This window comes from Lissotriton helveticus, chromosome 9, assembly GCF_964261635.1.
Source record: "Lissotriton helveticus chromosome 9, aLisHel1.1, whole genome shotgun sequence".
Classification (NCBI taxonomy): Eukaryota; Metazoa; Chordata; class Amphibia; order Caudata; family Salamandridae; genus Lissotriton; species Lissotriton helveticus.
In genome coordinates, this window is record NC_136070.1 from 1053484981 (window position 1) to 1053500291 (window position 15311).

Genomic DNA, 15311 nt, shown 5'->3' on the forward strand with positions numbered 1-15311 from the left:
ATTTAGGGTAATGGCTGCGTCAGCATGGAACTCCCTGCCTGTTGAAATCCGCTTGCTGGAGGACCTTCTGACTTTTCGGAGGGCTATAAAAACTTTCTTGTTTTAGCTGTTCTTAGTTTTTGTTCTTAGTCTCTTGTTGTGTTACGGGCTACCTTGTCTCTGCGCCAGGACGCTCCTTGGCTGGAGTATCTGTGCGCACAATAAATAGACGTAACATAACATAACATAACATAACATTGGGGTGAGGTGTCATCACATGGACAGGGGGGCAAATTTTGGGACCAGTCATTGCAGGAAGGAAAGGTCACTAACCGAAAGAAGGAACCCAGTCTAAGTCTGGAGAGGAGCATTCTTGAAAAACAAGGAATGTTAGTTACAAAATATAGTTGTAGCCCCTGGGTCAAAGTAATCCTTTGGAAGTCCAGAATTGATTTCTTAAGTTTTTGAGTAGTCCACCTCTTTGCTTCTAGATGGTCCATTAGAAGCTTTCTCAGGGCTTTCCTTGTAATGTGCTCCATGGTCAAAGGGTCGTTAAAAAACTCTGGGCGTCCAATTTCACAGAAAACATTTTTAACATATGACATCCATTTTGTATGTTTTGCCCCCTCCAATTTTTGGTTGTCCAAAATTATTTCTCGATTCAGTGCAGTCTCAGTGGTGGTCCAAATCTTATGCCACAAAAGAAGGGGCTCAGTTTTAATTACGTCTGCAATGAAGGGTAGCCCCAACTCAATGTGGATCATATAGATTGATGTTGACTTCGGCACCCCTAATAGGTACCTAAGGAACTGATTTTCCACTATCTGAATGGATGATATGATATCAATCCCCCAGAGGCCAGCCCCGTAAATAGCGGTTGAGACACATTTTGCTTTATAGATGGTAATAAGCTGCTTGACTGGTCTCCCCCCCAATTTACTGGCAAAGTCTCGGAGCGCCCCAATATCTCTAGTGAAAGCAAGTTTCCTTGCTTTAACAGCAGACTGCCAGGTCACCTTTCTATGAAAGTGGATGCCCAGATATGGAAAATGTTCAACTGTATCTATTTTTTGGCCTTCAATAAATATTGGACATGGGGTTTTCTTTGTTCCCTTACTACAAGCCAAGGAGAACGTCTTACCAATGTTTACTTTCAGGCCCCTTTCATGCATAAAGAGTGTAAATTTGGTGACTGCCCTTTGCAGCCCCAATCTTGTTTGAGACAGTATAGCCGCGTCATCGGCATACAGGAGGATTGGAACGACGTGACCCCCCACCTTCGGATAGTCACATTCCACGCTCTGCAGATGATCACCAACAGCATTTATGTAGAGAGAGAAAAGCAGGAGGGCCAATATGCACCCCTGCCTCACCCCTCTCATAATATTGAATCTTGGGGAACACTCCCCCCTCTGTCCATACCGCACCCTAGCCCCCGCATCCCTTTACAAATTGATAATAAAGTTGAGAATAGATAAATTCATCCCCTGATGCTCAAGAATACTCCATCGCTGTTCATGGTCCACGCAGTCGAACGCTGAGTTCAAGTCTATGAATGTTACAAAAAGATTACCCTTTTTTGCCTCCACATATTTCGACATTAAAAAGTATAAGTTCAAGCTCTGTTCAACTGTACCCCTACCAGTTCGGAAGCCATATTGAAGTCTGGAAAGTACGTCCGCCTCCTCTGTCCATTTGTGAATGCGTTTTGAGATGATGCGTCCCGCAACCTTCATTAACGAGTCAAGAAGGGAGATAGGCCGGTAACAGGAGGGTACATGCCTATCTCCCTTCTTGTATATGGGTACCACAATCGCCTCAGCCCAAGTTGGAATTTGGCCATACGCATTTGCAGAGTTCAAGGCAGAGGTTAATAATGGGGCCCAGAAGTCTATTTCGGCCTTAAAAACGTCCACTGGAATGGCATCTGGGCCGGGGGCCTTCCCAGAAGGGCTCTCTCTTATAGCGAGCATAACTTCCTCACATGAAAAAACAATGCTAGAAGGACCCCTACTCAAGCCCAATGTGGTGCTGTTGGTAAAAGGAGTTGGGACCACTGGAGAAGTATTAGAGGGACTTGGTTTGCTATATAACTGTTGAAAGTAAGCGGCCCATGTGTCTCCATCAATTGCCAAGTCCAACCTCCTCTCAGGCAATGTGACCCACGGAAGTGGGGCATTCAAAAATTTCCAGAATGCTGAGGAATCGCGGCTTTCACAAGCTAATAACATAGTCCGCCAAGCTTCCGCCTTCAGAGATTTTTTCCTATTTTTTATGGCAAGGCGGTATCGAGCTCGAGCCTGGCGAATCTCCAGAGGTAACTTTGGAATAGAATGTAAAGCTTTCTTCAAAGATTTTAGGGCTCTAGTGCAATCTTTGTCAAACCACCCTTTAAGTGTAATAGGGCCTGTCTTAAACTGGCGGGTAAGTAGCTTTTTTAAACTTTCCTGTATTTTCAAAAAAGCAGTAAGAATTGATTTTGGATGTTCAGTCGGGGTCAGACAAATATGTACCTCATCCCACCTCTGTTGCAACAGGTTTTTAAGGAGGCTAGCAGGATCAATTTTTTCCCATTTTAGGGTATAACCATTTGTCGCCCCTATTTTAATTGGTTGTTCATAACCTATGGAGGGAATATTGTGACGGCTGCTAGAAGGTGGTAACAAAATAGAAAGGGCCAGGGGATAATGGTCGCCATATATATGATCAAGGGTATCCCAAGAGGATATCAGGGATGCATGTGTCTTAGAGAAGAGTACAAAATCGATAGTCGAATTTGAACCTCTTCCATGAAAGGAAGGTTTAAATGGTCTCGATGGAAAGCATAGGTCATTAGCAAATGCTAAGTTAAAAGAAACTAAAAACTTATTTAATACCTCCCCTGTTTTTGAGTGCAAAAAGTGATTTAAAATATCATCAGATTCATTTTCTGGGGTGGAAAAAAACTCACATATTCCCCTTAAAGCATATTGACAGGTATGACAATTAAAGTCGCCCATAAAGGCAAGCACCCACTCCCCCCACACTGCTCTTTAATAGAAGCAACTGCATGGGACAATTCATATAACGTTTTCTCCAAACCCTGTACCGGCATATTATTATAAAAATTAATTATTAATAAACTCAATGATATGCCTATTTGGATGACGATTATTTGATACGAATCGCTGCAAAGATGTTTCCGAACCCTCAAACCTACAGCAACATTTACATATATACACACCCCCCCCCTATTTCTACCTTGCTTGCTCTCTATTGCTGGAGAATGGAAAGTCTGGAAACCCAAAAGATGTATCGGGGTTTGCACCCAAGTCTCCTGAAAACATAAGATTGAGAAAGAATTGACCACATCCAGCCATGATGGTATAGCTATTTTGGTAGAAATACCAGCCACATTCCATTAACTATCATATTGGTACAGCAGCTCTTACTATTTGGTATGGCATTTGGCATAAGGAGGTAGTCGAATTCACGCAGGAAATCATTAAGGATTGTATTTACCTTGAGTATAACAACAAAATTCCCTGGTTAATGTTTATTAATAACCTTTTAAAAGAGTGCACTGAGATCATTGATTTTAATATTCCTCTGCAAATTCTTGATTATTGTAAAAAAGATTAGAAAAAAAGGGCTCATAGAGTCAAGAGAACGGCTAAGAGAAACTGAGGCACAATCGAAAAAGCTATGTAGGTCTTACTGTGCTATGCCCAATGGACTAGAGATGCAGTGTTATTTACTCCAGGCCACCGATATAAAACATAGATTTTATATGACAAGGTTCGGAATGGGAACAATTCACTTTTTTTTTGATAATCAAGTTTATTGATTTTGTAAAAAGACAATAATAAAAACCTGAGTACAAACAGCACAGCATATTCAGCGGCACAATTCCATGTGACATTAGGCAAGTAATACATTGTACGTTGGTATACATTGTCGTATCTCTGCACTCTAAATGATATACAGGATTGGACCTAAGATGGAAGAGGGAGTTAATTAACCCACCATTCCCAACCATTTACCCCAAATTTTCCGGTGTTTGGCCGGCAGCCCCTGCCTTGCACAGTGGCAGTTCTTGTGTGACCCAATTCACTTTTCAGTAGCTTTTCCAACCATGGGCAAATGGAATCGAAACCTTCCAAAATGGCCCTGTGATGGAAAATCAGACCAAACAACTCTCCACTTTCATCTATTTTGTAATTTTCATATGGATATTAGGAAGAGCATTTTACGCCCTCTATTTTTAAAGGAGAAACTCTATTTTATAAAATTTCTTTTGACTTTATTTGTAACTTAGAAAATGAGAAAGTTTGCTTACAACATGGCAGTGGCTTATATTCAAAGTGCGATCAAAAGAAGAATGCTTAATTCACACCTTGAGGCCCTACTCTACGAAGAGAGTAGGACACATATTGATTAACGGAATTTTTGAATGTTATGCTTTCTTTTATACCTTACAAATATTTGCACTTAAGCACTTTATGTATAAACCATTATCCACATTTTTCTATCTTGATATAGACAAATTACTATACCATGTCAACTGTGTCTATCAAACGATGGATTGATTTTAAATTATTTATGCAATTCTTTGTACTGATACTGATGAATTGTGAACAGAAATAAAAACATTTAGAATGCTTTTATGGTTGTATTTCTTTTAGCCGAATAGTGCTGATTTGATATGATTTTACCCCACGTTTAAATACTAATCCAATCTAATATTATTTTGTTGATGAATTAATTGTTTTTTTTGTTTTGTGACTATTAGTGAATGTACCATGAGGGGTAGGTCATAACATTTAAGAGGTCAATGAGATTTTTATTGGGTAGCCTAGTGACATTTGCTGATGGTATAGTAGTGAGACTTAATTTAGCCAGTAGTATAGGAGATGACACCTAGTCATTAAGTGTTTGAATAGTGGGTGTTAACATGGTCTTTAAAATATCATAATCTTGATCAATTTGTTCGGTATTTATGGACAAATGTAGCTCAGGGGAATGATTGAGTTTTATTGCCAATTGATTGTTGTATTTACTGTACTGCAACATTTGTTCAACTTTTCTGAATTTCATGAGCTTGCTAGCAAGTTAATCAGTTCTTTGAAAAACACAATTTCTTTATATACTTTACTCAAAACAAACAAATAAAAGAAAAAAATCAATTGTAAAAAATAAATAAGCATGACCTATGTTCTCAACAGATCGGCCTGGCATGATTTGTTCAAGGGTTACAATTTTTGTTATGCAGTGTATTTGTGCCTGCCCTTCATGTGCTGAAGGTTAAAAACGTATACCAGTTCATTCACTGGTCCAAAGTTAGACTCTAGTTCCATCGCTGTTTACAGAGGCGGGGTTCCGGTAGCTGGGTGTGTGCATTTTAACATAAATACCTGCATTCCTTTGTACTTCTTGTGCTCAATTGGTTTGGTAATCTGAATTCCCATTCTCAGGCTTCCAACAGCAGGTTTAATTAAAATGTGTTGAAATTGAGCTCCGGCTGAGACAGCCAGTCACAGACAAACATATAGCAGCATTTAGCCCAGCAGTTATGAGCAGTTAATAGAGTAGATGGAGAACCATACCTCGGTTCTGATGACCTGTGCTGTAGCTGAAGGTGAGCATCCTCTGCTGGAATTTAGCTACCAATAGTTCAGCAGGTGCAGTGGCACCGGTTTCCAGTGGTGTAAAAGACCCATAGCAGTCCAATTACAGCAGATTTGTATTTCGACACCAAGGGATAGGGGTACAATATCCTTGGTTGCATTTGGGCCCATGACACGTTTGCTAGACCTCTGATCCTCAGTTTAGATTCTTTAGATTAATATGGTGGTATCAGGGGATAGACGAGCTGCCTATTGCTGAATTAATTTGGGGTGTGATGACCCACTATATTCTAACGTAAGGTTATGTAAATAGCAAGGCGAGAGAAAGGCTCTAGCCAGAAGAGAGCAAAGTGACTTGATTTTCCATATCTGCCCAAATGCCAGAAATGGGCGGGGTTAACTCCCCTTCACTAGCATTTCTGTGCCTTAATCATCAGTAAATGCTCGCTTAAATATTGACAGTCTACAGCTCCTCTGGGAGAAACGTTGAAAATTTGGAATGACTATGTATGAGTGTATTTATGATCAATATATTGGTATGATTAGTTTTTTAAGAAAGTAGAAGAATAAATGTTTAAATAAATGCACTATAAAACAAACAAAAATCTATAGTTTCTCATTGTGTATATCTGCTCACATTATGACATAAAGACAATTGTATGGAGAAAAACCAAAGGTGGTGATGGATGGAGCGTTGACAATACAAACACTCACCCCCAGTCAACTGATCTGGGTTTAATCCATCACCGTTCTTTAGCTCACTCCGCCACCCCAGTTCAGACATGGCCATATGCAAATCAGTCTGACCCTGTGACTCATGGGAACAGTCCAGCCCGAACTGCCAAGCCATGTCTTCCCTGGACCGGAATCAAGCTTCCCAGGACCGGTTTCTGGCATTACAGCCGTCTTCAGCCGGGCTTGCTTGACTCCAGTGGCAAAGTGAGCAAGGGACTCACGTCTGAGCATACCCTGCCAACTTAGGGCGAACAAAGAAAAACCAGAGGTGGTGATGGACGGAGTGTGTTCGCCATAAGTGTGGCAGGGTATGCTCAGACGTGAGTCCCTTGCTCACTTTGCCACTGGATTCAAGACAGCCGGGCTGAAGACGGCTGAAATGCCAGAAACCGGTCCTCAGTAGCTTGTTTCCGGTCCAGGGAAGACATGGCTTGGCAGTTCGGACTGGACTGTTCCCAGGAGGCACAGGGTCACACTGATTTGCATATGGCCATGTCTGAACTGGGGTGGCGGAGTGGGCTAAAGAACGGTGATGGATTAAACCCAGATCAGTTGACTGGGGGTGAGTGCTTGTATTGTCAACGCTCCGTCCATCATTTCTTTTGGTTTTTCATAAAGATAATTGTATGCCTGGTAAGCTGGAAAGTATTTGGGGCCGCTTCTTATTTTGCAAAAATATGTGTCTGGAATGGTTCTCCTTTATTGTTAACCCATTAATTCATAACTGCATCTTCCTTAATGACACATCTGGTATAGCGTATGTTCAACAAATCATTCTCCCATGCAGGCCCTATCAGGCAAAGCTTCTACGTCGATCTCTGGCCAATAATAATAAGACCAATTCACACATAAGGTTGTAGGTCAGATTGTCAGAAATGTCATTACACACATAACGATTGTATCCTAAATATTGCTTACAAAATTATTGACACATTGAGTGTAGATTTTCTGTTATAAAATCCAATGTGATGATGTTTTCGTAAACGATATTTGGGACAATATATTTATATCAGGCAATATTGTGAAAACGGTAGTCTGATACCTCACATGTTATGGGGACTTATAGAGCGGACTAATACCGAAAGACGTCTTGGCGCTGGTATCGAGCAAACCAGAAAAACATCGGCGGCGAGAGTACATTTCCTGGCAATTCCAACGCTCTGTTAGAAAAGCCAGGTTTTCAGCTCCTTTCTGCATCTAAGAAGTTTGGACTGAAATCTCTGACGTCAGGTAGTTCATTCCACAATTTAGAGGCATAAACTGAAAAATTCTTCCTCCCAAGCTTTCTTTTCTCATTTTCTGCACTTGGATTATATTGGCCGTACTCGAGCGTAGAGTTTACTTTGGTTGGTAACATCTAAACATGTCAGAAACAGCCTGTCCCTTTTTGGTAGAGACCCTTATGTACGCAAGATAGTGCTTTACATTGAGTATGTGTCCTAACTGGGAGCCAGTACAATTCTCTGATATATATTTATAAAGATAGTGAACAAAATTTGGGAAGACTTAGTAGCGCTCTAGTGGCAATATTGTAAAGAGTCTGCATTTTTTTTAGAACTCCGGATTGCTCTCCCACCAATAGGGCATTGCAGTAGTCAAACTTTGAGCTAACCACTGCATTACAGCGATGTGATTGGCTTTGGGGAGCCTGGGTGATTCCTGCTTCCAATGAAGCCAGGAAGAGGATGGGGAGGATGGAGGAGAGGTGGCGGAGGTCCCCCTCCCGCCCATGCCCACGCGGTAGCTGCCGCTACTGCCGCTGTTTTGTGTCGATCTGCGCTGCATCTACCACCTTGTTAAAGGTACAATTACATTTAAAATGTTCTTAAAGCTTGACATTTCTAAATGCAGGAGGCCACCTCTGTGTTACTCACTTTGTGTATTTCAAATTGAATGAGCAGAATTCAGCAAAGACAAAGTCAGGTGTATCACCACTGATCCAGCGGCCTATAGAAAATATATCATAAACAACGCTACCCAACTTCTTAACCTATAAACAAAATTCTATACTAAATATGGACCCATTTATAAACCTGACATATTTTGGGCCTACTGAATCAGGTGGTCAGATTAAATCTATATACATATTATCTACAAACTATATATATTTTTATACATCTGCGAAAAGAATATTGTCATAAGAATAAAACTTAACCATTTAAACGACCACCATTGGCGACGTGATCTAGCTAATAGTAACCTACACTCCTGAATAACCAAGACCAGCTTGTTTGTCAAAAGTAAGATTTTATTTACTAAATTATGGTATATAAGTTGATAGTTTTATAAATGAATTTTATTTGCAATAAAGCAAGCATGATTGTAAGAAATATGAGAAAAATACAATTTAAGCAAGTAAATCAAAATCAAAGAGAATATTTAAAGTTTAGCATTTCTAAAACCTAATTCCCTAACTGAGCTAAATAGATAGAAATTAAAGAAAAGTTCTTTGAGGATTCTTACGTGCTCCACGCAAAGTCCGACAGCACATCACCCTCATCGGAAAGTCAGAAAGCAGCAGCCAGCCCATCCCTAGGGGCATGACTTTTTATACCTTTCTATGCTAACTAAACTACGCAAAGGAAAGTTTTCAGAAATCTTCGACGTCCCATTGGCTGAGAGTGACAAGTGACATGTCACCCACTTTTCAAAAGTTCCATTAGATCATGTTTCATAAAGACCATTGTCTCTTCCACGTGAAACCAGGAGCTTCCTGAGTTTGCAACAAATGTTCAAATTTGTTCTCACTACGTCCAAGCAACTTCCGCGGATGCCAAGTTAAGGCTGACAAAATGTTCACTTTCGACCTTGGCCATATCCGACAGAATGATGACAGCACATCAGTTTTTGCTTTGTGAATGCAGCTTTGATAAACGCTTTAATTCAGAATGGGCATCTCGTGACTTTTGCAGAATTACAAGTCAGCTCTTTTCTGCGACTCAAGAGACTAGGCCCAAAAGCAGACAACTTATGATTTCTAATATAAAACAAACACAAGAAAAGTATTAATGTAAGAAATAATGTAGATTCTGTATCCACCCCAGGATTTACTAATTAATTAACCCACCCGATTAATCAAAATGTTATCTAGCCATTGCAAACAAATAAAGCAGCGTTTATATCTACCAGTCTCCGTTATTCCATGAGACTTATATGCACCTAGAATAGTAGAAATGACATCACACAGACAAGGAAAAGCAAAACAAGCACATGCTTCTTTTAAGTTTGCAGCAGTTAGTAATGACAAAAACGAAAACAATAAATTATTTTATTATTTTGCACGAACAAAAAGATGCAACAATTATGCACGTTTATGAGCACACATGTTAGTCCCCCCATGTGTAAAGTTTAATCTAAGTTGTATTAGCACGACATATCATAAATCATTAATATTATTATTCATGTTATGGAAATGTGACTTCACGAGATTAAACAAAATTTTGTTTTCTATCTCGCTCCATCAACTCCCTCATCTGGTGATTAACAAATCACCACACCAGCACTCAAAATTTTGATAATTTAAATTTCTAAGAAATCGATTCAAATTCATTTGTATCAGTAAACCTAAAAGTCTGTTTCTGCATAATCTTTGGAATTAGCATAACGCTCTCTATGTAACTCCTGTAATTCGATCTCTCTTTCTTCTTCTTTTCTGAGTTTATAGATTCTTTTCTTTTCTTTCAACTGTTTCTTTCTTTTATGTAACAAACAACCTATTTTGGTCAAAATAAAAATGAATACTATTATAATCAAAGGTGCCAGAATCTTGCCAAGAATTGAACTTCCAATATCATGAAACCAGTTTTTAATTGCTTGAAACCTTTTTGAAAGTTTCCCTGTAAAATCATCTTCTTCTAAAGGAATTATCTCTGAATGCATTTGTGTAATATTCTTAATATACATTTCAATATTCTTACTTTCATCAGGTATATATGTACAACAATGTTGTACATGTAAAATGCCACAGACTCCTCCCTCTTTTGCTAGGAGTATGTCTAAAGCAAGGCGGTCTTGTATTACCATAGATCTAATTGCAATAACTTCAACATTCACTAATTGAAATCCATCAGCTGTGTCAGTTGATAATCTATCAACTATAGTGGACAATTTTCTGATTCTCCCTGCATTTAGGGTTATACCAACAAAAGGTATTACAGCTTGAAAAATATCTCCCAGAACTTCAGTAAAAGTTTCTCTTTTAACTCTATTTACATAATTATGAATTTTAAACAATCCTTCTGAATCTCTGTCAACATTAAACACTTTAGGAAAAACAATTCCCACATAACAAGTTCCATACCAGTGGTCTGGAAGGTTGTAGTAGGCTTTGTCACCACAAACAAAATAAATCCCAGGAAAGATAGGATCTTTTCCACCTTTAAATCCCCAACCTCCCAAAATCTGATAAGTATCTTCACAGTTACTTGCACCTACAAAGTAATTATCAAAAAGTGTATTATCTCTTCTAATGCAAAGTTTTCCACTAACTGGTTTGTCTATGTGAATTGCAATATTTTCAAGCATTTTGCCATTTAATTTCTCATCCTCTTTCTGCCAGAAACTTGACTTAGTCTGCTTGACTAATTCATTCCTCTTATAAATTGCTCTTCTCTCCTCAACCATGTTCAAAAATTTCTTTCCTTCAGCACTTAATTTACATGTTAGATTATTCTTGTAAGCATACTCGTAAGTGAGTTCGTTAGTAACAAGGAAAAATTCTCTCATTTGTTTTGCTTTCTTATGCTTATTTAAAGCATTATCAATCTTAATATTTGCAAAAATTTCATCATAATTTGAATAGTAATATTCTAAACGTCCAGTTTGATAAAATAAACTAGTTAATACACTACATGTTACAGCATAAGTGAGAGGAAGCATATTATATGTTACTCCCTCAGAAACAGAAGCAGGTAACTTAACGCAGACGTAGCAGTCTTTTGCATCCATTACCTTAACATATTCACTCAATAGCTTTGTGAATGTATTACTTGAGAAATCACCAATTGATTTATCTTGATGAATGTTAGGCTGATGATCAATAACTTTTGCAGACGCACTATGTTTAGTTTGGCTAACCAGAGCTTTGCTTGTTATGTTAACTTTGTGTAATTCTCTATTCATTTCCAAAGGGATAATCACAGCTAGAACCAACCAGAGCAGAATTAAAATGAGCAGACACACCAGAGTCATCTTACAGCATCTTTTAAAAACAGAACACTTTGAAGTGCTCTCCTTAACATAAGGCATTCTTGGTTAATTTTAGCCTAAAAAAAAAAAAATTTTAAAATTCTAAATTTATATTTACACCCCCCTTTTAAAACATTTTTTTTTTTTTTTTTTTTTTTAAAACCCTAAACAAGATTTCTTCGACCTTATGTCATACATAAGTTTTCTTCAACTAAACAGTTTTTCTTCGACCTTGTGTCAACTAACAAATTTTCTTCAGCCTTTTGCCAATTTAATATTTCTGTACTTCAATCATTGTCACTAATTTCTTGGATTTCGTTTTCTTCTTCACTACTATCATATATGTCAATAACAGGTGGAATTACTAAGTAAGTCCACTCAGGAGACTTGTATTTTTGGTTTGGTCTTATTATTCTCTTCCCTTTTCTCGATATCACTTCAATTTTTCTTCCAACTCCAACTTCTTTTCCAGGACTCTTTTGACTACTGATTTCTTCAACTTGTTCTTTTGGCTTTTTGATCAATCTGACTCTCAATCTTCCACCTGGCCAGTAGTCTGCTTTTCTCACGTACTTCTTCTTTGGTTCAGAATTATTTGATTCTGACTTCCAAGTCCTTTTCTTTCTGTTTTCACTTTCACCTTCCACGTCACTTTCTTCAGTTTCGTAGTCTGAAATTTCAATTGACTCAGGAACTTCTCTATTCGGCAATTTCACTCCTTCAGGAACTTCACTTTGTCTTCCATCACTGGTACTTGGTAATTCGTTTTCCTCCTCTTCCTCAATTACCCCCAACTTCCCAGATTTCGGATTTTTGTTCCTTACTTCAGAGTTTATTCTCTGCCTTTCGATACTCTCCTGGTCTGAAACTTCTTTTTGTTCTGCTTCTTTGTCTTCAATGGAGACAACCGAATCCTCAGTTATCTTTCCTTTTAACAGATTCTCTTCACCTTCAGAATCTATTTCAATTATTTCCAAGTCTTTTCTTGTCAAATTTCCATTCACTGGCACAGTTTCCAGATGTCGACTTTCTTGTCGATCTTCAGAATCTGGAATTATTTCACCTTCTGTTTCGCCTTCTGCTTCAGAATCAGAATCGTCTGTGGTATCACTTTCAACATCAGAACTCTCAGGAGTTGGTACTGGAATAGTATGACTAGGATGAATCCAACGTTTCAATCCTCTGCACTTTACAGCATTAGTAGTGATTAAAATTATCTGCCTAGGTTTCTGCCATCTAGGAGCTAGACAATTCCTTCTCCGATGTACTTTCGTTCTGACCCAATCGCCAGGTCTCAGATCATGTGTCAAAACCTTTTCATCTGATTGAGCTTCAGTTCCCACCTGATTAGACACAGAAGTTACCATATCAGATAACCTTTTACAGTAATCCAAAATAGCACTGTCATTTATGCTCAACAGTTTACCTACAGGTACAAAAGCTTGCCTCATAACTCTTCCCATTAAAATTTCATGAGGACTCAAACCTGTCTTTTTATCTGGTGTACTTCTTAATGACATCAAAACAAGTGGAAGAGCATCAGTCCACTTTACACCTGTTTCAAGACACATTTTTCCAATTCTGTTTTTAATTGTTCCATTTATTTGTTCAACTACTCCTGATGCCTCTGGTCTGTATGCACAGTGTATTTTCTGCTCAATGCTCAAAGCTTCGCAAATTAACTTCATCAGTTTGTTATCAAAATGACTTCCTCCATCACTCTCAATAGTGACTGGAAAACCGTACCTTGGGATGATTTCTCTGAGCATTAGTTTTGCCACTGTAATTGAATCACAATGTCGTGTAGGGAAAGCCTCTACCCATCTTGAAAATAAGCATACAATTACAAGCACATATTTCAAACAATTGTGTAAGGGCATTTCAATGAAATCCATTTGTAACCTGGTAAAGGGACCACCTTCTCGACCAATTATTCCTGTCCCCACCACTGATTTTCTGTTTGGATTCATTTGTTGGCATGACAAACACCTTTGACAAAAGGATTCTGCAATAGTTCTAAACTTGGTATTGAACCATGTTTCTCTGAAAAGTCTAACCATAGAATCTCTTCCTAGATGTGCTGGACCATGATATAATCTGGCCATGTCAGCAATCAAACAGTTTGGTAAGACTACTCTGTCATCTTTGTAAACCCACACTCCATCTTCTTCACGTGGTCTACAATCTGATCTTAACCATAAGTCTTTTTCTTCATCTTCTGCTTCATTTTGTAAATCTCTAATCTCATGCCATGTTTCTACAACAGTTGTTAGCATTAATGAATTTGAATCAGTTTCTTTACTTCTCTCCCGATTATATGAATAATTTTTCCTTGCGCAGTATTTAGCTGTTTCATCTGCGAAGGCATTTCCCTTGGAAATATAATCAGTTCCTCTAGTGTGCGCTGCACACTTAACAATGGCGATTTCTTTTGGCAATTGTATTGCTTCAATTAATCTCCTAATGAAAACTGCATTTTTAATTGGTGATCCTGCTGATGTCATGTATCCTCTCTGTGACCAGAGTTGTCCATAATCATGCACAACTCCGTACCCATACTGACTATCAGTAATGATGGTAACTCTTATATCCTTTGATATTTCACATGCACGAATTAAAGCAATCAATTCAGCCACCTGTGCTGAACGAACTCCTTCAAGACATGATGCTTCTTCAACATCTACGACTGTACAAACTGAATATGAAGCTTTTAAGACACCTCCTTCGGATCTTAAGCATGACCCATCTACAAAGTAGACAAAATCCGATTCAGACAAAGGTCTGTCTTTGATGTCTTTTCTTGGTTTTGTGCAGAATTCCATGACATCTAAACATTCATGTTCTGTTTCAATGTCATCAACAATTTCAGAATCAGGCAGTAATGTAGAAGGATTCAGATTTAAACATCTTGAAATCGAAACATTATCTGCTCCTAGTATGATTTTCTCATACTTTGTCAATCTACTACTTGTTAGATGTTGAGTCTTACCTCTTGTCAGTAATATTTCAACTGAATGAGGCACAAAAACTTTCACAGGAAATCCCATAATGATCCCCTCACTTTGTTCGAGGCTGATACTTGTAGCTGCAACTGCTTTCAAACAACCTGGTAATGCTTTTGCAATTGGATCAAGAACTGCAGAAAAGTATGCAATAGGTTTCTTTAAATTTCCATGTCTCTGAATTAACACAGATAATGCACATCCTTCTCTCTCACTGCAATACAATTCGAAATCTTTCTCATAATTTGGCATACCTAAAGCAGGAGCTTGGCATAAGCTCTTTTTCAGGTTCTCAAAAGAGTCCATCTCAGCATCATTGAGAATAATTGGATCTTTTACATCTGACTTTGTCAGTCTTTGTAGTGGTTTTGCAATTACTGAAAATCCACTTATCCATTGTCGACAGTAACCAACCATTCCCAAGAACATTCTTACCTGTCTTTGTGTTCTTGGTGGTAACATTGCTTGAATCATTTTTATTCTTTCTATTGTTACTTGTCTTTTTCCCTTTGCAATTCTGTGACCAAGATATTTTACTTCTTGTTTGCAAAACTGTAGTTTTGCTGGGGACACTTTATGTCCTTCTTCTGCAAGGCGATTTAACAGAATTATTGTGTCTGTTACACAATTTTCTCTTGTCTTTGCAGCTATTAACAAATCATCAATATACTGCACTAGCGTAGACCTACCAGGTAAGTCTAGATCTTCTAATGATCTTTTTAACAGTTCGTTAAAAATTGAAGGACTTTCTGTATAGCCCTGAGGGATTCTTGACCATCCGAGGGTCTTACCTTGGAATCTG

General features: G+C 38.4%; 1 protein-coding gene across 1 annotated transcript in view; it reads left to right on the plus strand.

The window, feature by feature from the left end:
• Nucleotides 1-15311, plus strand: part of SLC6A1 (solute carrier family 6 member 1) — a 598500-nt gene that overhangs the window by 470978 nt on the left and 112211 nt on the right. The window lies entirely within an intron of this gene.